Genomic DNA, 22,414 nt, shown 5'->3' with positions numbered 1-22,414 from the left:
GAACAACAAGCTATCCATGAGCTGGACCTGTGTCCTTATGGCCAAGAAGACCCATGATATCCTGGGGTGCATTAGGAAGAACATTGCCAGCAGGTCATCCTGCCCCTCTACGCAGCCCTGGTGAAGCCTCACCTGGAGTTCTGTGCTCTTCAGTAGAAGAAAGAAATAAACTCCCTGAGTGAGTCCAGTGGAGGGCAACAACGATGATGAGGCAACTGGAGCACCTTATTTATGAGGAAAGGCTGAGGGAACTGACCGTATGTGGCCTGGAGAAGACTTAGAAGGGACTTCATCAATGTCTGTAAGTATCTGAAAGGGAGGTATAAAAGGGTAGAGCCAGAGTCTTTTCAGTGGATCTGAGCATCAGATGAGAAGCAACAGACAGAAACTGATGCACAGGAAGTTCCACCTGAATATGAAAAATAATTGCACTTGCTGGTGACTGAGCCCTTGAACTGGTTGCCCAGAGAGGTTATGTAGTCTTCTTCTTCAGAGATATTAAACAAACATCAAGACACAATGCTGAGTAACATGCTTATAGACCCTGCCTGAGTAGGGGGACTGGACTAGATGACCTCTACTGATCCCTTCCAGCCTTACCCATTCTGTGATTCTTGGTGAAAGTATCCTCACCAGGTTTGCTGATGACACCAAAGTCGCCACCTGAGGACGAGAACATGTCAGAATGGGAGAGCCATATTACAGAGACACCTGGATAGACTGGAAGAGTAGGCTGCCGGTATTGGTTAGGATCTGTGTGGCTGGGGAACAGCTGTGGCAAAAGTGACTTGTGAGGCCTGGTAGACTACAACAAGCTGAACATAATTCAGCAGCGCACCACTGCAGACACAAAGGCAAATTGGATCTTGGCTTGCATGCACAGGGACATTACTAGCAGAGAGAGAGACATGAATGCCGCACTCTACCCAGGGCTGGTCAGGCAGCACTTAGCACTGTGTCCAGTTTTGATCTCCACAATTCAAAAAATACAGCATCTTCTTTTCATGTTCTAAATGTTTCTTACAAAAATTGTTTTCAGAAGGACCATAATACTCACTTTTGAGGGGAGCATCTGCCATAGCCAATGGACAATAAAACACCAAGTTCAGCTGGTACAAAAACCCTTCCAAATCCTGACAGTTTACAAGAACAACGTGCAATTCCTTTTAGCAAAACAAATGCTTCTACACCTTCATATTTTGCTTTAATTAAAATGCAACTTGATAGACCATGCCCTCTTAAGGTCCCTTTCTAGGAAAATAATTCCTATCTAGTCTCAAACTGCAGCAGCTGCTTACAGTGCAGAGCTTCATGTTTTCCCTCACAAAGAGCTTAGTTTTTCTATTCTGTATGTTACCTTAAAAGAATTCCAGATTTCTGTCATAAATAATCCTATTATATGCAGACAAGAGAGACTATCAAGAAAGTTGGGGTACTTTTCCTGTCCTGAGATGATTTAATTTATTGTCTGTATGGTACAACTCCAGTCAAAGTCATGAACCATCTTTGTTTTCTGCTGAATTAAGAAGGTCTCAGTGTTGTAACATTTGCCTATTGCATTTCCAATGAACTGACATTTCAGAGGTGTTAAATGTGAAAGCGCCACTGTTCTTGGTACTGATGCTGTACATTCAACAAACTAGAAACATTCTTATTTAATCTTAATAAGGTGTTCCTTGTGGAAATCTTAAATTTATTATACATGATTAATTTTAGGAATTATTTAGTGCACAAACTTTGGGAGTGTGCAAATATTAATTTTTAATGTGATTTTTAAAATAATTTTAAAATGTATTTTGTAAACACACATAACAAAGCTCTCTCCAGCATTCAGAAAAATCAATACAGTAAATATTGTGACAATATAGATGCATGTAACATGTAAAGGTTTAATTAGTTTTAAATTTAATTATTAAACCTTTAATTCATCAGTCAGTATGCTGTGTGAATATGTTTTATATGTTCAGCAAATTCAGAGGATAAACATTTCCCTATGAGTCAAATCCTGCCATTCAGTTCTCTAGAAGACAACCAAAGAAAACAGGAAAATAATGATTAGGTAGATCCATGATGTCACAGGGTCACATTTGACATATGAGTTACTACAGTGGGATAATTTATTTTTTCAAATCCAGAATTTAAGAGCTGACTTCTCTTTAGAAATATTTACAAAATGAACAAACATTCAACTGTTGATAAAATCCCAAACTTCTATGACAACCAGGGGATGTCCAGCAAGAGAGGCCTCATAGTTTTGCTCCTGACATGGGAAAACAAGTAACAAAATAGGATAATGTGACATTATCATTTGGAATCTTCCACTCTTGCATGGCTTACAACCAAAATGAAGAAAGCACAGTTACCTAGTGGCCTGCCTGTTTCAGTTTCATATTGCTGTTTGTTTTTAAGAAAGCATCTCTCTGCTGAAATTTTAAAATTATTTACCTTCTTAAAGGCCCTGTTTAATCCTAGATTCCTGAAATGTAGAGCAATATTGCATAATTGTTCTGAAGAATCAATACAGTGAAAAATTCCATAAATTTAATGCTAAAGCACTTGTACTTGCCTATCTTTATTTAATTAGTGGTTTTTTGTGATTGAAAAATGGTAAGATTTTCACTATTTTATATTCTAGAGTGTTCTTTATCAACTTCTGCATAGTACCTTGTACACTTTTTAGGCTAAATTTTTGCCATCCATTGTAATTTACAGAAGAATTTGAAAACGTGCTCTTTTCCTTCAAATTCTGTTTACTAAATTTTGAAATTGTATGGGGAATACCTTAAATTATCCAATGTTAGACTTCATTTGCAGTGTGTGAAGATGATTATACAGTTTTCTTATCTACCTGAACTCCTTTTGGTGCTTGCAGTCCTCATTAACCATTTGTTCAAAGTTCTAAATCATCAGAACATTCAAGAAGTTGTTAACTGCCAAGAAATTTATACATAACTAGAGGGTTTAAGCAGGGATTTTCTGTCATGTGTTTGGTATATCCTTTCCATTTGTGTACCACTCCCTGATCTGATGGTAGGACGTGAGCAGTACAGCTTCCCACTGATATCAGAAACATCTTCATATGATATTTTTCAAAATAATATTAAGATTTTTATCCCTTGATCTCTTTTACTATGACTGCCAAAGGAAAATAAAACATATCCCTATAATTTACCAAAGGACTAAGAAAGTCCCAGTAAATGCACTCGTCTCAGCTATCATTGTCATCACTTCCTATCTCTTTCAAAATGGTGAAGAGGTTAGTTAGGCAATATGCTCCTTTTGTACATTCATTTGGGAAATCTTCTGTTATCTCATTACTGCACAGGTGTTCTTTTTATGCTATTGCTCAATATACTCTATGAGTTTGCTTACTCTAGAGAAAAAAATGCCCTAGTTAAAAAAATTGGTGGATGTTAACATGTTCTAAAAATGAAAAATATAAGCTCTAGTAAAGAAATTACTTTCTGTAAAACCCTCACTCAATTTTTTCCTTGGCTTGCAATGATATGATCCTATTTTTTTTTTCTGCCCTCTAAGAAGATAGCAGGAGGACTAGTAAAATGGTAAGAGAAAATTAATGCCACTGATGTGAAGTGGCCCACACTGGACAAAAAGCTACTTTTAGACATTCATATTTAGTTTTCAATTTCTGTATTTTACTCCTTAGTGTATAAAATAAAGAGGATGATTCATGAGCAAAATTCTGAATCTGCTTCCACTCCTTTAAAGCCTATGGGATTCTACTGATCTAAATGTACAGGTTTGAGTTTCAGTTTAGAGTTATTGAGAACCAAAATGGGATGGAGAGCAGAATCTGCATTGGGAAAAAGTCCACAACTTCCCCTGAAAAGACTCACTCTTTGTAGGAATTTTTATCCCAATGAATTTCACCATGAAGTTGAGGTCTTTTTAAGTTGCACAAGGATTGAAGGGTAAAGCAATAACTTTAATGCACATCATTTTGACTACAAAAATATGATGTGGATTAATTCACTTTTTGAAAAAAGAGAGAAAAAACTTTCATACCATGCAGAGTTGAACCTGTGAGTACCTTCCCACGTTGGTGAACAAATATGTGATTAAATCATTACTGTCTTAGAAGTTGAATAATTCCTGAGAAGCTGGTTCAGCCATACCTAAATCTCTCTTGAGCTTGTTGCGGCCATCTCTCCCTCTGTTTTTATCTGATTTCTAGTTTCTTCTTATTTGCAACACAGTAAATGACTGGATTACATATTTCAGTACATTTTGCACGAATAGTATCTCTATTTGAAGGGTCTTTGGATATTCCACAGATGATAACATGTTGCAAAAGTCATCACACCATGATTGTACCAGAACTGGCTTTCTGTCATTTTCTGCTGTGCATGTTTCCAGTCATACAAATGCAGAGCTTTTAGACCAGCAAAGCACACTTCTAATGCATGCTCTGTGTTATCAACCATAAGGAGACCAGCCAAAGGTAGCTATGGCTACTAAATTAAAAAGATAAAGTAGGAAGTCAATAATAAATCAATATTTTTCTGAATTGTTGTTTTTCAAAATAAATGTTTGCAGCTCTGAAACTTGTAAAGATGGAAGTCAGCGAGGTGAGGTTCCCAATAAAAAAAATTCAGGGCATTTTTATTTTGAGAAGAGTAGTGTGAAAGGCATTAATGTGACTTAAAGAGGGGTCAGAGAAAAGTGTAAAGGTCAGTAATAGACTACTTTATCTTTTCTCAGGTTTCCTAGGAAAGAGGAATGAGAGCTTTGTTTAATAACCCAAAGTATATTGTTATCACCCCGTCACAATTTTTTAAATACAAAAACTTCACAGAAGGCAAAATACTCTGCTTTGCATATCAGGATTCAACTCCAATATTCACTCAAAAGCTAATTTTGTTGTTACAATACATACAACCTTTTTATTACTGCTTCACTAATATATTAATAAATACTTAGACAGCAAATCACCTCAGCTTGCAGTATAACAAAGCTCATTTTGATGTATCCTGTAGCAAAATCACACACAGACAGATGGAATGCCTTTAGTTTGACTGTGTTTGAAATATCAGGAATATCCCAGTCTAGTAGAATAATATAAAATTAACAAAGACAGTTCTAACATCAGCTTCCCAACTTTTGACTTCATTGAACATGATTTTCAACCTTTCCAGGTTGCTGTAGCAACCTGTAGCAACCAGCTACAGTTTGACTCTCCATCCATGCTAGATTTCACATTTGCAATAATGGTACTCTCAGTGAATTCCTGAAATTTATTTCAAGCAAAATAGGTTCTGTTAAATATTAATACTTGAGATACCCTTGATTCTTTTCGTTTGATTAGGGCGTCAATTCCAGCTCACGCTCTTTTCTGCATAAGAGTATTGTTGTGTTGGCTTAAACACAGTTGTTTGTGGTTTTGTTTGCTTTGTTCTGTTTGTGCTGATTCTATAACCATTTTGCACCACTGTAAAGACTCAAGCAGTGGGCCCAAAGAGGCTTCTTTTTACCACTCTTTTCATACTTTCAGAGAAATCTAGTGTTTGCTGTGCTTTCTTAAGAATTTATATCATTCTGAGTTCTACTGTATGTTCATAAAACACCATTATTTAAGAGCACTCTGCTTTGCAAACTTTCTAGTTCTCATATAGCCAAATGGCGATTCAAGATGGGCTCTTTGGAGCTGGTGGAAAGACTCCAGTGCCATAGAATGGAAAGTGCATTAGTTCTGGGATCAGCTGTGCCTTTTCTATAGTGGTGAAGGAATAAATAGTTCAGCAGTAAGGGAATCCTATGTCTGGTTGAAAAGACAAGCAACTAAATTGAACTCTGCTGCTGTTCCCTAAAGAGCAGCTGGCCCTCATCTGATCCTGAAACACCACTGTCAGTGGTGAGGTGCCTTTGCACAAAAAACATGTGGTTTCAAAGCCAGGAATGAAAGTTATATTTAGGGAGTATTTGCTTTAGAAAGATCAGACTTCAAGTTGTAACTTCTACTCCCAATGACAGTTCTGAAATAATTCATTTTCTTTATAGTTTCCAGTACTTTCTCTCATTGTCTTTCATCTTGACATTTCATACTCCCAGAGCCCTCATTGAGGTACAAATGTTTATTTCCTATAGTACAACTAGTGCCAGCATGAGTAAAAGCAGTTGTGTGGATATTAAGGATATATCTTTAGGAAGAAGTATTTATTTCTCAAATAAATTTTTGGTTTGTAGCTTTAGTTATTCAAACTGCTCCTTTTGTGGATTTGCTGATGTGTGGTGACAATTCTTACTGTTAAGTGTAGCAAAGCAAATATATCTGGACTCCAGGGAGTGCCAGGGAGCTCATTTTTATTGACTAGAGTAACAAGATGGGTACTATTATTTTCTGGCTGCACCTTCTAAATTGATGTCATAGATACCAATTCTTTCTCACTATCTTGAACTGCCCCTGCATGCTAAGAGGTCTGAATCATATTTACTTTATAGATTCCATAGTGGCCACTCATTTTGAAAATGAACATTCCATTTCTCTCTGAAATAGCATTATATTTAAAATTCTCTATTTGTAAGTGTACTTTCAATATCCTTAAATGAATTGCATACATACATAAAACACACAACCTTTAAATCAGGTTTGTGTCATAGTGACTGTGGAATAGTGTGCACTTTAATATTTATTATATACTGTTATTTATAGACATACTTCTCTGACATTGCCAAGAATTTATATTTCTACCCACTACCTTAGTGCAAGAGGGGAGAATAGAGAAAGTAATCCATTTTCAGAAGAGAGCACGAAATACTAACATTTTTTTAGGTTTTCCACTGAGAATCAGATAACAATAACTTTCATTAATATAAAAAAAATAATATTTAAAATAAAAATATTGAATACTTACAGAGATGTGGGGGTTTTGTAAGTCTATGAATGTGAATACCATATATGCTTGGTTTTAACTTGTGGTGACAATATTTTTTTCTTAGTAACAGATTTCCTTTTTTATTTTTGCATCAAGACAGTATTTTATGCTTAAAATCCTAAAGAGTATAACAGCTGACTTTCTTATTCTGTAGTAAAAATAATGTAACACTTTGTTTGAAAAAGAGTGATTTTCTGCTATCTTCAGTTTTAACAATGACTTTCATGAGAAAATAAAGAGAAAGAAGTTAAGTTATAAGCCATAAAACTATGGCACCCTGAGCCTGTTAAAGGTGAGATACAGACAAATTTTAAACAGAGAGTGAAGAAAGAAGAGCAATTTTATTGTTTAGTACAAGTCATGTGACGAGCTATTCATAAGCTATTACTCTTTGAAAGATAAGAATTAATATGCCATTACTTTGATGCCAGCTCTTTCATGAGAGATGTTCTAAATTTGTTTGGTTTCTTTCTGAAAATAAAAATTGTTCATTGTTTGGTTGGGGTTTTTTATTACTATTATTATTATTATTATTATTATTACTACAAAATCTGCAAAGTCTAAAAAAGTGAACAGAATTTCAGACTTTTGGGGTTAAGTATTAGCTACATAGCAATGCCTGTAGACTATATGGAGAGGAGAATATTTTTTTAAGTACTTGTTTTTCCAACACATGGTTCTCTTTGGCACAACTTTCCAATTTCAATCTTCTTTCAAATATGTTTTATTACACATTTTAAATTGATTACACTGATAGCAGTATTTTTATATATAAATTATAAACTCAATATAAAATGGTAAAAAACCAGAAAATGATCCTGAATAGAAAGCAGTGCACTTTGTTATGAACAGATTTAAATGTACATAAATGTCATTTTTTGTTAATATGTGTTTCATTGACTGATTAATGCTGGAAATAAATGTGATATTTTCAGTGTTACATTTGAGTGCTCTAATCTCCACTAAATCATTTTCCCCAGGTGTCACCTCCAAGACAATGATTAATGACGTACTAATAAAGTTCACTTTGGCAGTCTAAAACTAAAATGTCATTTCTATTGGGCATGAATAATTTTTGTCTAAATAGAGCCTTGAATCAAAACCATGATGTTCTTTGAACTTTACTTTTAAAATATCTTAATAGCCGAAAGCAGAAAAAAAAAGTGGATGTGAGTTATCTAAATGACGAAGTGATGTTTTTGTTGGCTGATTCTTTTAGTCTTGGCACTGTGCTGTTTGAAATAAATGAAGCATTATCAATCACTAGGTATAATCAGGTTTACAAATCACTCTACAGTGCCATTAGCCAATTGCAAATGAGAATCTAATCCCTGTCCCCATACTAATATCTATATTCTCTTGTCTAGATGGTGTGTCTTGCATGACAATGGAAACCAAACCTCAGGCTAATATTACTCCTTAACTGTAAAGCATTAACAGCTGCTCAGAATGAATGGTACCCCAAAGAACCTAAAATCTTAGAGACAAAAAAAGGTGTCAGGAGGACACATTGAGAAGTTTAGAGAAGAAATGCAGTGGAGACTTTTAAAACTAATATTGGTGTTATTTGTATATTGCAACTGAAGTGACTTTTAGAAAGGATTTAACAGTGAAAGTGTTTGCTAACAAACAGATATTGTGTGTTTAATCTCAAAAAGACAACAAAAAAGTGGAAAAAGGAAAGGAGGGCTGCCCGTACTCAGATAATGTGAAAAAATGAAGACAAAAGGAAATTATAGCAAAAAAATAAGTTACAAGATGAAAGATCTGTGAATTTGTACAGAATAAGGGGAAGGGAGAGTCTTGAAAAATTTAAGGAGGGTTTGTTTTGATCAGCTCTATGAGCCTTGTGGACATGAAGAGAATGTGAGATTTTCAAAATCACCTTTATGTAACAAAGAAAAATCACACTGGTTTTTGTTTGAATTCAAGTTTTTAAATTTTGTATTTGCAAATTGTAGTATATGTCACACCAGTGAACCTACATCAGCATACTATTGAAAAGTATTTATTGGGCATGATGGCACAAAGGTAGAACCCATTCTTTGAACAGTGATGCCATTTTTTCCACAGCCTTTGTATTGTTACTTCTAAATAGTTCTATTACTGAACTTTCTGAATTTTGTCATTTCTTTACTCACATTTTCATGTGCTTAGTGAATTTTCACAGAATCAAAGAGTAGTTGAAGTTGGAAGGGGACTCTGGAGATCATCTGGTCCAACCTCTCTGTTCAGTCAGGGCCACCTGGAGTTGGTTACCAAGGACCACGTCTAGATGGCTTTTGACTATCTCCAAGGATGAAGATCTCAGAGCCTCCCTGGGCAACCCTTTGCCAGTGTTCCATTAATCACACAGGGAATCTCTCAAGTTTCAGTGTGTGTCCATTGCCTCTTGTCCTGTGGCTGGGCACCACTGAAAAGGGCCTGGTTCTACCCACTTTGCCCCTTCCCTTCAAATATTTGTAAAATACCTCCTGAGATTTTACATCTCCAGGCCGAATAGTCCCAGCTCTTTCAGGCTTCCTCATTGGAGAGATGCTCCAGTTATTTCATGATCCTGATAGCCCTTCACTGGACTGTCTCTGGTATGTCCTTGTCTCTCTTGTAAGTGAGGAGCCCAGACTGGACCCAGCACCCCAGGTGTGGCTTCACCAGTGCTGAAGAGAGGGGCAGGCTCACCTCCTTCAACCTGCTGGCAATTCTTTGTCTAATATGGCTTTGGACATGACTTGCCTTGTTTGCCACAAGGGCTCATTGCTAGTTTATATTCAGCTGGATTCCCAGGTCCTTTTTTGAAAAACTGCTTTCCAGGCATGCACTAGTACCTGGGGCTGTTCCTCTCCAGGTGAATGATTTTGACGTTCTCTTTTTTTTTTTTCCTGAGCATGACATCGCATTATGTCACATAGTAGGGCATAGTGCTAATAATACCAGGCTTGTGGGTTTGATCCCCATATGTGCCATTCACCAAAGATTTGGACTTGGTGATCCTTGTGGCTTCCTTCCAAATCAGAATATTCTGTGATTCTGTGATTCTTTTGGTCACTTAGTGTCAGTTGCTTGTGTTACCTCCCAGCGTCTAGCCTACCTGCCAGGAAGAAAAAAGTGAAGTGAGAAAAAGGTTAAAAAAAAAAAAAAGAAAGGGAAAATAAAATACCTTTATGATGCGAAAGCACTGCTCAGCAACAGCTGAAAGACTGATGTGTTTCAATGCTGCTTTAGTCAGTAAAATGGAATTTGATTTTAACAATTTTTTCACACTTAGATTTCCAGTCGTATGCACTATAAAGCTAACAAGATTAAAAAAAGCAAGGTATAGCAAAAAACTTTCTCCCTTTCCTGTTTAAGTGCATGCTCCAGGGACTGAGATAAACTCCTTAACCTAACAGGAGAATTAGGGCAAGAAAAAAATGTATGTAATCAGCCTTGCATACTCTGAAGATGGAAAACAGAACAAGCTTTCTAGCCACATGAAGACTGGTAAATTCCCGGAACAATGTTATGAAGGGAAGATTGAGAAAAAACACACCTAGTTTTAAAATGGGGTTGATCCACTTTTAAAATGGTTTCTTTCTGTATTTTTGATTTCTTCTCTATTATTCTGATTTTCTGTTACCATATAGGACTAAGAGTTCATGATCCAGTGTTCCCTCCCAACACCCAGCAACACAAACCTCTGAAGATAAGGTTTATATTTCCCAAATGATTTTTTTTGTCATCCTCCTTTGGCAACTCGATTCCACATACTAAGAATCAGGTCATAAGACTTGTACACAGTATTTTATTGTACAATGCTGAATACTTAAACAAGATTACTCCATGGACTATTCTCAGTAGTCATAATAAGTATACAAGTAAGTCCTATAGGATCAAGACTCAAATGTTAACAGCTAGAAGAGAATGATTTTTAAATGCAAAACATGTTCAAGAAAGTTATAAAGTGAAGAAGAGGGTCACATTATCGTCTAAATAATTCATAACTGTCTGATTCTATTAAAGCAGACTGGTTTTGAAGACAGAGTACATGACAATCTATGTTTTCAAACACTAGAAAGATTCATATAAAAATTATAGAATCTCTGTAAAACAGTTATTTTCACAACAATGTTTTCAGTATACATCAGTATACTTGGTTGTCAAATTACTTCAAGTGACCTGATGGGCTTAGGCCAGAAAAGCTTTCCATTTCCCAGAAGTACCATATTCCTTTATTCCCTTCCTTTTTTTCAAATTATCTTCCTTTATACTATTATAATTGTAAGAAGTGATAAATTCACCCCAGTTGGAATGCTGCTCCTACCCAGTTGCTTGCTGACTTTCCCCAGCAGTTGACATTAGCTTCTATTGTACACCTTGTCATTATTTGAAATCAGCTGAAATGTCATTAAAACTTTTAAGACAGATGTATTGCATATCACTTCTTCCTTCTCTTTCTAATTTTAACCATTTTTGGGGGTTTTTTTTTGCCTTACGTGCATATACCAAACCTCAGGATCCTGGCAAAGCAATGCAACAGTTGTCTGTGTCTAATGTAAAGTGTTTGAGATTCCCTTTTATGACAACTATATGTAAAATGTAACACATTATTAATCATTAGAAGGGAAGTTATGAACCATGATTGTAAATCAAGACCATTTGGAATTAGAATAACACCCACTGTGTCAACTTTTCTCTATGACACCTTATATTCTGGTAATTACTTTTGTAGCACCATATGTAAGCATGATACTTCATACGCAAATAAAATAACAAAAGAGTAAATAATATTTGCCAAAAATATTACATGCAGTCTTAGTTCTTACTTGAAACTGTGAGAAAAGCTAGAACAATCTACAAATCATGTACCTTACCAATCTTTAAAAAATGCACTTTGAAATAACAACAGTAATAAAAAAAAGACATCTGTGTATTAAAATAACAAATAAAAGAGCAAAACAAAGGCCTCTATCTGACTGTAAAGTTGGATAAAGACAAAAGATAATCTACACTGTTTTATTGTAAAGCTATGGAAATGTGATTTTCCAATGGATTTTTTTATACAGTTTTCCCTTCATCCTTCTTTTAGAGAGGGATTCTAAGTATTTTTTGCAATTCTTTCTCATTTAATTAAAACTTTATAGAAAGAAAAAAAGACTTTAGAGTAATTTGCACACTAATCTCTAAAAATTTGATTTTGGTTTTGAAAAGTTTTGATCAGGACAGAGAAATAAGAATTGTGTTAAGAAAGAAATGAGCCGTCATAGAGAAATTCTAATAATGATCCAGGATTTGTGTTGTTGAAATAGCATAGGTATTCACTGACTTAATAAAATAGAATTGAAAGCACATAAGTGTGGTTCAGTATAACATGCATATTTTTTGGTAGTAGAAACAGAACAGTTTCTCCCTAACACTCAGAAGACAAGGATTCAGAATTGAAGCTTGTGGCTTCTAACTACAAGAATGAGGTCTGTGAAAAAAATGCCCCGAGTTCTACAAACAAAACCGTGAAGTGGATATGCAGAATAGGTTTTTAATATTGGGTGTTTATACAACAGCTTCTGTAAAACCTACATGCCCTTCTTGAATTCATAGACCTGTTGAAGGTTTTAGGCTGGAAGTCAGCTCTGGAGGTCATTTAATTAATCCTCTTGCTCAAAGACATGTAAGGTTTGAGCAGGTTGTCCTGGACATTTGCAGTCAATTTCTGTATATCTCCATGGATGGGAATTCCGAAAGCCTCCTTGGGCCTCTGACTCTACAAATAACCACTCTTCTGTGGAAAACTCATCTCCTTCAGCCTCATGGAAATTTTCTTTGTTGTAGCTTGTGATCACCTCTTCACCCTGCACCTCTGAGAATGGTCCATCTCCATTTTTTCTGCAACCAAAAAATGGGGAGTAGAAGACAGTTATATTCTCCTTCAACCAGGTCTCCAACCTCTACTACTCAATGGTCTCCAGGCCAGCCTGGTCCTTTGCCTATCGAGGAGCCCAGAACTGCACACAGTACTTCAGCCTCAGCACCATGAGTGTGAAATAGAGGGGAATAACCACTCAGCAATATCCGGGGCCTTTGGGCTGTCTTCTTGTTAAGGCCACCCAGGATGCTCTTCCTACCAGAATTCTTCGCAAACATTTAAAAAATTGTTTGTTTAAAAATTTTATTAATTCAGTGAATTGGCCCTACAGACACCATAGGGCTTCTGACCCTTCGGATGGTTGAGCCTATGGGTATGTTTGATTTTCTAAAATGATTTATCTCTAGGTGTTTCATATATATGAGAAAAACTAAATCTCCATGAGAGAAGATAGCAAAACTTGCAGGAACCATTCATAATCAGGCCAACCGGATGCAATTATTATTTAACTGAGTGTTAACTATGCTTTCAAAACTCAAACTTATAAATAAAGCCAAACCCCATGTTTTAAAAACAGAAAGAAACCAAAAGCAACTTTAGCTTAGTAAAATGAGAAATGTGTAAAATCTAACCAATATGGGAGACTACTAAATTGTTTTGTTTCATGATAGCCTGCAGACATTTATCATTGTGAAAGTCTATCTGATAGGAAACTTGAATTGTTCTGGGATGGGTTTGAATTTATTTTTCCCTGTACTTATCTGATATATTCCAAATGCAGAAGACTTTACAGCAGTGAGAAGAGCTTTTGTCTGAAAAAAATTCTCTCTTATGTTTGGTGAAATCAGAATCAAATCCTTCCAACTTTATTTCCTTCTTTCTCTCATGCATCAATTATTTATTTGATAGCCCAGATACTCCTGTCATTAATTATATTACAATATGTGAAATAGGATATTTTCTTTATTTACCTATTTTCTACCAAATGGATGGTTAGGTACAGTATCTGATGGAATTTGGGAAATTTATGAAAATTTGCCTTCTGAATATACAGCTGGCAAAATACTTCACTATAATTAAATATACTAATAGAGCACTGAAAGAATGTAGTGTTTTGTAATTGTTGGGTTTTATAATTGTCATTACTTGACGTCATGATTATTTGAAGCAGTGAACTAAAATGATAAGCACCTGCATAAGGAATAGTGGAAATTAATATGTATCCCTATAAATTGATAGTTATGTAGCAGTCAGACATAACACTTAATTTTTTCCACAAACAGGTGGAAAGTGACTCATTTTAAACACATGCCTAGTCCCACTGATACGTGTTCCCTGGTTGCAAAAGGATGAACCTTCCTCAATACATATGGTAGCTGGGAAAAAAATCAAATTAAGGGGCTGAGAGACAACTTGGTCGTGCTTTTTGTCTCAGTAAATTATTAGCTTGTTCAATGTATTTATCTTTTCAAACATGGAAAACTTCTTCATATGACTGACAATACTAAAAGTGAAGTCACAAATACTGAAATTATCAGTAACATCCAGTAATGCCTTCCTATGTTCCACCCATTTCTGGTAGAAAAACCACATTTAATGTGACAATTTAATCTTGCCTTATTCCCTGTTTTTCAAAGTGATTAACATTGTTGTTGTGATATAATTTGAAGGTGTGGAATAGTCAGTGGCATGTTTAATGTTATAGAAAACAAAACCTAACTTTATATATATATATATATGTATATGTGGAAAGGTTCTTTGTCACCAGAAAAAATAGACCAATAGCTAGTAGATATAACGCACAGAACAATCACGAAGTGAGAAGTGGACTAGATGAAATAACAGGCTTTTCATGTCAAGTCTTTTTAGGACTAGAAAAAAACAGTGGGAATAAGATGGCTATTATTCTGGAGAGTATTTCTTATTTATGTATGAAAATATTCAGCTTTACTTAAAAATAAAATTAATAAATGCACAAGCAAAACAAAGAAAAACCTAGAAATTATTTCAGAAAGCCAAGAAACAGCATTATCTCAACAAAACATAGGCACCCTAAATTCTAATTGATTAATTAAGAAACTCTGGGGAATGAGGGATCAATGACTGTTGGCAAAACTTCTTTAGGGATAAACTTATTTGTGTGAATCAAAGAGTTCAGTGAGAATGGCTGTTCAAAAGCAGTGTGGAAAATCAATATCAATCCCTCAACACTATCACCCTTCCCACAAAAAACTTTTTTGTTATTCACAGAAAAGAGAAAGATATTCTATCATAAGGAATGGCAGGAAGCTGTGTCAGAGGAGGTTTAGGCTGGATGTTAGACAAAGGTTCTTAATCCAAGGGTGTTTGGGCACTGGAAGAGGCTCCCCAGGGAAGTGGCCACAGCATCAAGCCTGGCAGAGTTCAAGAAGTGTTTGGACAATGCTCTCAGGCACGTGGTGTTACTCCTGGTGTGACCTGTTCAAGGCCAAGAGTTGGACTCGATGATCCTTCTGGGTCCCTTCCAACTCAGGATATTTTTTAATTCTATGAAAGTTCCATCATTCTGGTTTATACAAAAGCTAATAAGTTCTTTAAAAGAAGGAGGTTTAACAAGTTCTCTTGAATGTGCTATAAGTATTAAAAAAAGTAGTATTATTTATTGCAATCTAGACTATGTTCTGAATAGCTGTTCTTGTATGTTGCTGGGTTTTCTAACACTCATGGAAAACACCAGGCAATAGTATGGGGTTTTTTAAAATTAAAGTAATTTCCAGACTGCAGCTACTGAAGTAAAAATGGGTTTATATCAGAAGAGGGAAATTGTAATTTTTTATAATCTTCGGGTCATTTGGACAATATATAGGCAGTTATTTTCTTACTTATTTTAATCCTTATGGTATGAATCCTTGAAATAACTTTCTTTCCTAATAGAGAAACAAAAAGTGGTAATTTTTAATCTATGACAGCAGCCAATATTTTTGAGGGACAGAACCTCTCCATTTTTATTTATTTTTTTATCACAATTTGTGCAAAAATAGTTCCTAATGTAAAACCAAAATAAAGAGGATGTTGATGTTAATTACATCTATTTTAAATATAGAATCAAAATTCATTGCATCTGAGTAATATGTTGACTTGTTTCAGAATAAACTTAGTAATAATACTACACCACATATGATAATTATTAATAAAATTTCCTTATTAAATTGCTGTTATATTTCAATGACAGGTAATGCAGGCAACAGTTTCACTTGATATTTATAAATAAATATTGAAGATTTCAATATTACATTTACATCATACTATTAGAAATAGTCCTGGAAATAAATAATATAGTTTCATCTTTATCAATAGGTAAACAATTTCATACTGATGAAGTAGATGAACAGAAATTGCTTATGCAAACCAAATGGCAGTTTAAATCTTATGCATGTCTAAAATCAATTTAAGCTCTCAGAAGAAAGACATTTCCTGAAAATACTTTCTATTATTTTGTAGGTTTGAAATACACTTGATTTTTTTTGGAGTTTTGGTGGCACTTTTTCCTCTATGTAAAATGTGTAAGTGTAATTAATGTGTTAAAAAGCAGGGATGAAAACTCAGGAGAGCAACAAAAAAAAAAAAAGAAAGAAAGGTAGAAGAACAAACTACCATTTCTTGTGGGGTTTTTTTTCTATCTCATCAAATCTGGTATTTCTCTTTTACACATTTAATCAGTATTTCTTTCCCTCAGATCATACAATTTACCTGTTTATATGTGGAGAGATTCTTACACTGTTATTATTTTTCCTAATCATTCTAATAAATGTTTTGAAGTGATACTTTTAATTATGAAACCCCTTTTTAGATAGAAGTAAGTACTCTGAATTTCATAAAATATTCTAATAAATGATCCATGAAAATTTGTCCTCACTGTCTTAAAAGATGATGAAGAAAGTCCCTGCAAATTAAACAAAATTTTTAATTGATTAATTATATTGCATTAAACATTTACTGTAACTCTTCCTCCCATGGAAAATATTCTTTATTCAACTTAACTCACTTCATTTCCAGGTGTGTTAGAAGATCTTTATTTAACTTCCGTTCTGATTTTGAATGTCTTTTAATAGGGAGCTAATAGTCTTTAACTAGTCCTCCATAAACCAAACTCAATAACTGATTTGAATTAATTTTTCTAAGCATCTCTCTATGGCTATGCCCTAAAGAGAAGTATCCTGACAACTGGAGATTGAATTCCAGATTACAAAAGAAGGTAAAAGGGTTAATAGCTTTGTGAAGCTTTAGGTTCTTTTCTCCTATTTTCTGGAGTGCCTTCCTGCTTCTAAGTTTTTATGTAGGACTAATGACAAACACAACTGTATTTTCTTCTACAAAGAACTTATAGAAGCCTCAGTCTCCCACTTAATATGTCTTAGATATTTGCATAAGTGGCAAAGTCATCTTTTCTGATCTGCTTTTTGAATATTTTGAGATTATGTCAGTCATAGATGAAAAGTATCCCATAAATCCTGAACATTAACAAGTCTCTGTTCCTACTGTTATTAATTTTTATTTTTTAATAAATACTTATCACCCTTATAAAAAACCCCAAAAACAAAGGTGTGTGAAAATTCACAACCAATACGTGAATAAAGTGCTGTTTGGCTAATTTGGATTCTACCAATCCAGTCAATAAATAAGAGGGAATTTCTCAAATCTGCTTCCTAGAAACTTTTTGGCTCCACAGAAAGGGGATATTTAGACTCCTGTGGGAATGAAGACCAAAGAAACTACTGCATGCAGTTCAAAGTAGGAAAGATGACTTTATCTGCTGAGGATATCTAATACTCTATTTATATGCTGCACAAGATCATACCTTTTATTTGTCACAATTGAATGAGTGTATGTCTCCATCTCTCCTGAAGCACTCCAATCCCATGCATAAAAGAATGATTATGTGGTGTTAAACTTTGAGATGAGAGATGTTTATGAACTACATTGTCCTTGCTGTGTGTTCATTACATTATTTCTTTACTTATTAGTTCAATTTTTTTGTAGTGGGAGACTACAGATCAAATTATCCTTGCTACAGGAAAAAAACCCAAAGAATTTATAAAGGAACAATTTTTCTGTTTCTGTGCTTCAAAAATTAAGATTTTTTCACACACTGAAACAACATGAAGTCCAACTTCAACTTGGAATAGGGGATAAAATTTTGCAAACTTGCTCTGAAGATGAGAGACTTCTTGTATTTTCAAATGTAAATTAATAATTGACACTACACTGACTAACACCACTAAAAGTTAATATAAAAACATGGTGTTAAAAATGTCATTCTTTTTACATTTCATATTTGACTTGTTATTGGCAATGACAATTGACTGGTGACCTACAGTTGCCCAGCAATTTCTTATTATTCTTTAATTCATCATGACTTCCTGTACATTGAACTAGACCTCTTTGCAGCTTATTAATTGTATTAACATTCCACTTTATTACTGGGGATAGTAAATTAGTTCCCTAAAGTTTGCCATTTTTCACCAGTGTATTTTCAAATTCACAATTTATGGCAAATTTTGTAATATTACAGTCATTGATTCACTGAAATGCTGACAATTTTGTTGAATTTCTGTCAGAATTTTGACAAGGTAATAGCAATGAAATAAATCTGGACAGATTTCTGTAATGAATCACTTTTTAGTGATCATGGACCATCTGCTACTTTGGTCGTTAGATTTATCCTCCCTTTTTTAGCTTACTGATCACAGGTAGTAGTCATAGTCACTTTAAAATACATGGTAAACCTGACAAGAACAACTTTTCATCTACTAATCTTATTTTTATTCTGTGCTTAATCATTAATACCCACCTGTCTTCTCTCAAAGCCTGGTTAAGGTAATTTCTTCAATATCCACTATTTCAGATGATAGAAATTCCATTTTTGCACCTATTCTTATAATGGACCAAACGATATATTCTCTGCTAAAATGTTCTCACCTGATAAAGTAAAATGCAAGGTTTGGATTTTTCTTAGTCTACTTTTATTTGGAATTGTCTCTTTTGCATTTGGGATTGAGTTCTCATTTTTGAGCAGGATGTATAAACATAATAAAAGACAAACTGCACTACAATAGATGAATAAGTAACAGATATTGACCACTGCATATCTCTAGATAATGCACACAATAGATGGAAAAAAAGGGCAGAAAAGTAGAATCAGACCCATACTTTGCAATTTTTCATAAAACTTCCTATATATAAAATAAAGGTAGTATAAAATAAAAGTACAATAAAATAAAAAGTAAAATAAAAAGGTAATATAAAATAAGTTTAGTATAAAATAGAGGTAATTTTTACACCTAATAGATTTCTTCTTGCTTATTGAAAAATAACTCTGTGTCACTTGGAAAATTATTTTAGCTTTTCCTTTTCACAGAGATGCATACAGTTTTGATTCTTTAATTGTAATGCTGCATTCAGTGATTCATTAAAAAGGTTATGAACACCTACAGTCAGGACTTGTGTATTTGCACCTTCTTCTACAAGGAATTCCATGCATCTTCAAGGCTGATGTCATTTTTTCTCCATAACCTTAGAAAGTTTACCAGTTTCTTAAGGAACAGTGGACATGAATGAAGCAGTGTTGATCTGCTGTAACTCAGCAGAAAAAAAGCTGACATAGCTAAATTAACCGAACACTCAATTCTCATGTTTATGAGCCTATGGTTTTCATTCTTGACTTAAAAATAGGAAAGAAAGACATTAGACAAATATATAAACTAGATGCACTACTATTCACAGAACAGAGAACACTGACAGTAAATAATCTAATGGTAGAAGGCTACCAAAACTTGACAAAAAGCTAATCTGAAAATTCAATCTACTTTTTTGTCAGTTTCCAGCAAGAAGAATAATCCTTATAAGAATCATAGGCGGTTCAAGAGGTATTTCCACTCCCTGCCTCTTTTTTAAAACATACGGGATTCCTAAAAATCTGACATAATATTGAAATCAAAAACTAAATTATATTTCAGTCTCTATCATTAAGTACTCTCTAAAAATCAGTACCTTTTTTAAAGATGTCTGCTATTGTGTTATACACACACTCTCAGTCTTACATTTTTCCAGTCAGTAGCCATTTTTCTATATAAAATATGTGTCAACAGGGAGCAGAGAATCCAGTACTTTTTTGGGAAAGAAAGAAATTGCAAACATATATTGGAGTCTTCAGAGACCAAAAAAAAAAAAAAAAAAAAAGATCATATGTAGAATTATTTTCAGGTTTCTTTGTTTTCTTAGTGCTTTTATATGAAATGAATTAATCAAGAGGACAAAATAAAATTCTCAACTTTGAAGAAATGCTGTGGGGAAAAAGCAGGACCAAACACATAAGTTCTGTTCAATATTTTTTCTATATTTCTGTATTTTTGTGAGCTTGATAATAAAACAAGTTATTTGGTAAGAAATATTTTTTATTCAGGAACTCAAAACTGCAAGCTTGAAAACAAGATAACAATGTAAATCTATTTTTTCAATTTTAAGTATGTTTTTGTATGTTTTAAAATACTTGTACTATTAAAGTTTGACGGCCAACTTAATTTGTGTGTCACTTTCAGTTGGAAGAATACCAGTGTACAGAGAGGAATCTAACCTGAAGATTGTGTAAGATGACCTCTTATGAACATATTTTTCTTTTAAGTGTTGCCAGCTGGACTCTGGTCTGATGTAAGGTACTGAGGATCAGGAGTCAACATTTTAATCAGCTGTAAATGGTCCCTCCTTAAAATCGCTTGTATTTTTAAAATATATAAACTGGGTACTTAAGCAGAAGTCCCAGTGATAAGCTCAGCAAACCACCTGTTGTGAATGAACAGCCATAAAGGAAGCCAAATGGCTGCTAAAATTCGTCATCAGCCAATATACAGGCGAAAAAAGAAGGCTTTTAATCAATTATTTGAAAAAATCTTGAAAAAAAAATGCATTAAATGAACTGTGTGAATAGCTATATATATAGTTATACATGTAGTTATATATAACTGTAATGACTTTTTAATGTACTCACCTTTTGTCAATAACATTGGTAAAATGACTAACTACTTCACATTACCTTTTCTATATTAATTTATACATAGCAGTGCTTTCAAGACCAGTAAAGCAACCTTTTTCCTTCTGGGTTTGTGCACACCTTCAAATCACCCCAAACGCTTCAGGACTTGTTATTTCTAAAAACATATGGAAATTATGTATATGTAGCTTGAATATATGATTGCAAATACTGACCATATGTTAGTTTGTTACAGATTTACATTTTCCCTTCAACACTGCTAAGCATTAAAGAAATGTATTTATTGTTCTATATTTCAAAATGATAAAAATATAAATGTGGTTCTTTTCTTCACATTAATATTTTTTAAATAAAACATTGCAAAATTTTGATCAAAATTCTGTTCATAAATCACAGAATCATAGAATGGCTTGAGTTGGAAGGAGTCTTAAATATTACCCAGTTCCAATCCATGACATGGGCAGGGACAATTTTCACTAGACCAAGTTGTTCAAAATCCCACCCAACCTAACCACGGCATGGGTCATCCAGAACTTCTCTCAGCAATTTGTTCCAAGGGCCTCATCATTTTCACTGTGAAGATTTTCTTCCTAATGTTTAATCTAAACCTACTCTCCTTTACTTCAAAGCATTCTCCCCCATGTCCTGTCACTACATACACTTGTAAAAAGTCCCTCTCCATTTTCTTGTCAGCTCCCTGGTGCTGGCAGGCTGCAATAAGGTCACCCTGAAGTCTTCTCCAGCACCAGTTTGAGGAACTAAGCAGTCTGGCAAAGTACTGCACCAAAATGTAAAGATTACCAGGATTTGCAAAAGCATTTGGCTATTTGGGGTCTTTTAGCTTGCAACTGTCATTATTATATGCTATATTTAGCAAGTATCTACTCTAGGCTGTCAATAAAACAAAAAAACAAACTAAAAAAGAGTCTTGTGGGTTTGTAGCCATGATCTCTTACAGTCTTACCTAACCTGGTGCTGAAGGACTGGCACTTCAAAATTAAAAATATGTATTTCTAAATAACTTTTATACCTGAAATTATGCTTATATGGGGGGGAGGGGGGGACGGGGGGATGGGAGGGGGAGTTATTTCTACTACATAGTTTTACTTGATACTAAGAAAAAAATGCCTACCCATTTCTCCCTCATTTGTGAGAATCTGACTTTATTTTGCATTTGTGTTATTTCTACCCTTATCCTTCACCTTATATGCTTCATTCATTTTGACAACTTCGCAGTCCCTCCTTCCACAGTTCCTTAAAGTAACTTCATGGCCCAGGGTTGCAGACTGTCTGAACTCTCTGCCCTTGCAGCATAACTAGAGAAAGCATGAAAATCTCTACAGAACACTGATGTGAAATCTCACTTGCCCTTTAACAGTTTCATGTATTCACCAAAACCCTGTCTAATCTTAATAAGCTTTTGTACGCCTGAAAGGTTGTTTTTTGTCCACCCACTCAATCTAGTAAGAGACAGTTCTATAACCATTATATGTATAATTATGGAAATCTGATTCTAAGGAAGCTTTAAATCCTACACGTGCAAGAATGAAAATTTTGCTCCTTCCACACACTTACATAATCTGCCTTTGTAGGCAACCATGGTAATGGAAATGACAGTTAAATCACAGCTGAGGATCTGAATGTTGTGCTTGAAGA

This window comes from Aphelocoma coerulescens, chromosome 2 (assembly GCF_041296385.1).
Source record: "Aphelocoma coerulescens isolate FSJ_1873_10779 chromosome 2, UR_Acoe_1.0, whole genome shotgun sequence".
Classification (NCBI taxonomy): domain Eukaryota; kingdom Metazoa; phylum Chordata; class Aves; order Passeriformes; family Corvidae; genus Aphelocoma; species Aphelocoma coerulescens.
Note: the sequence above shows the minus strand (reverse complement) of the source record.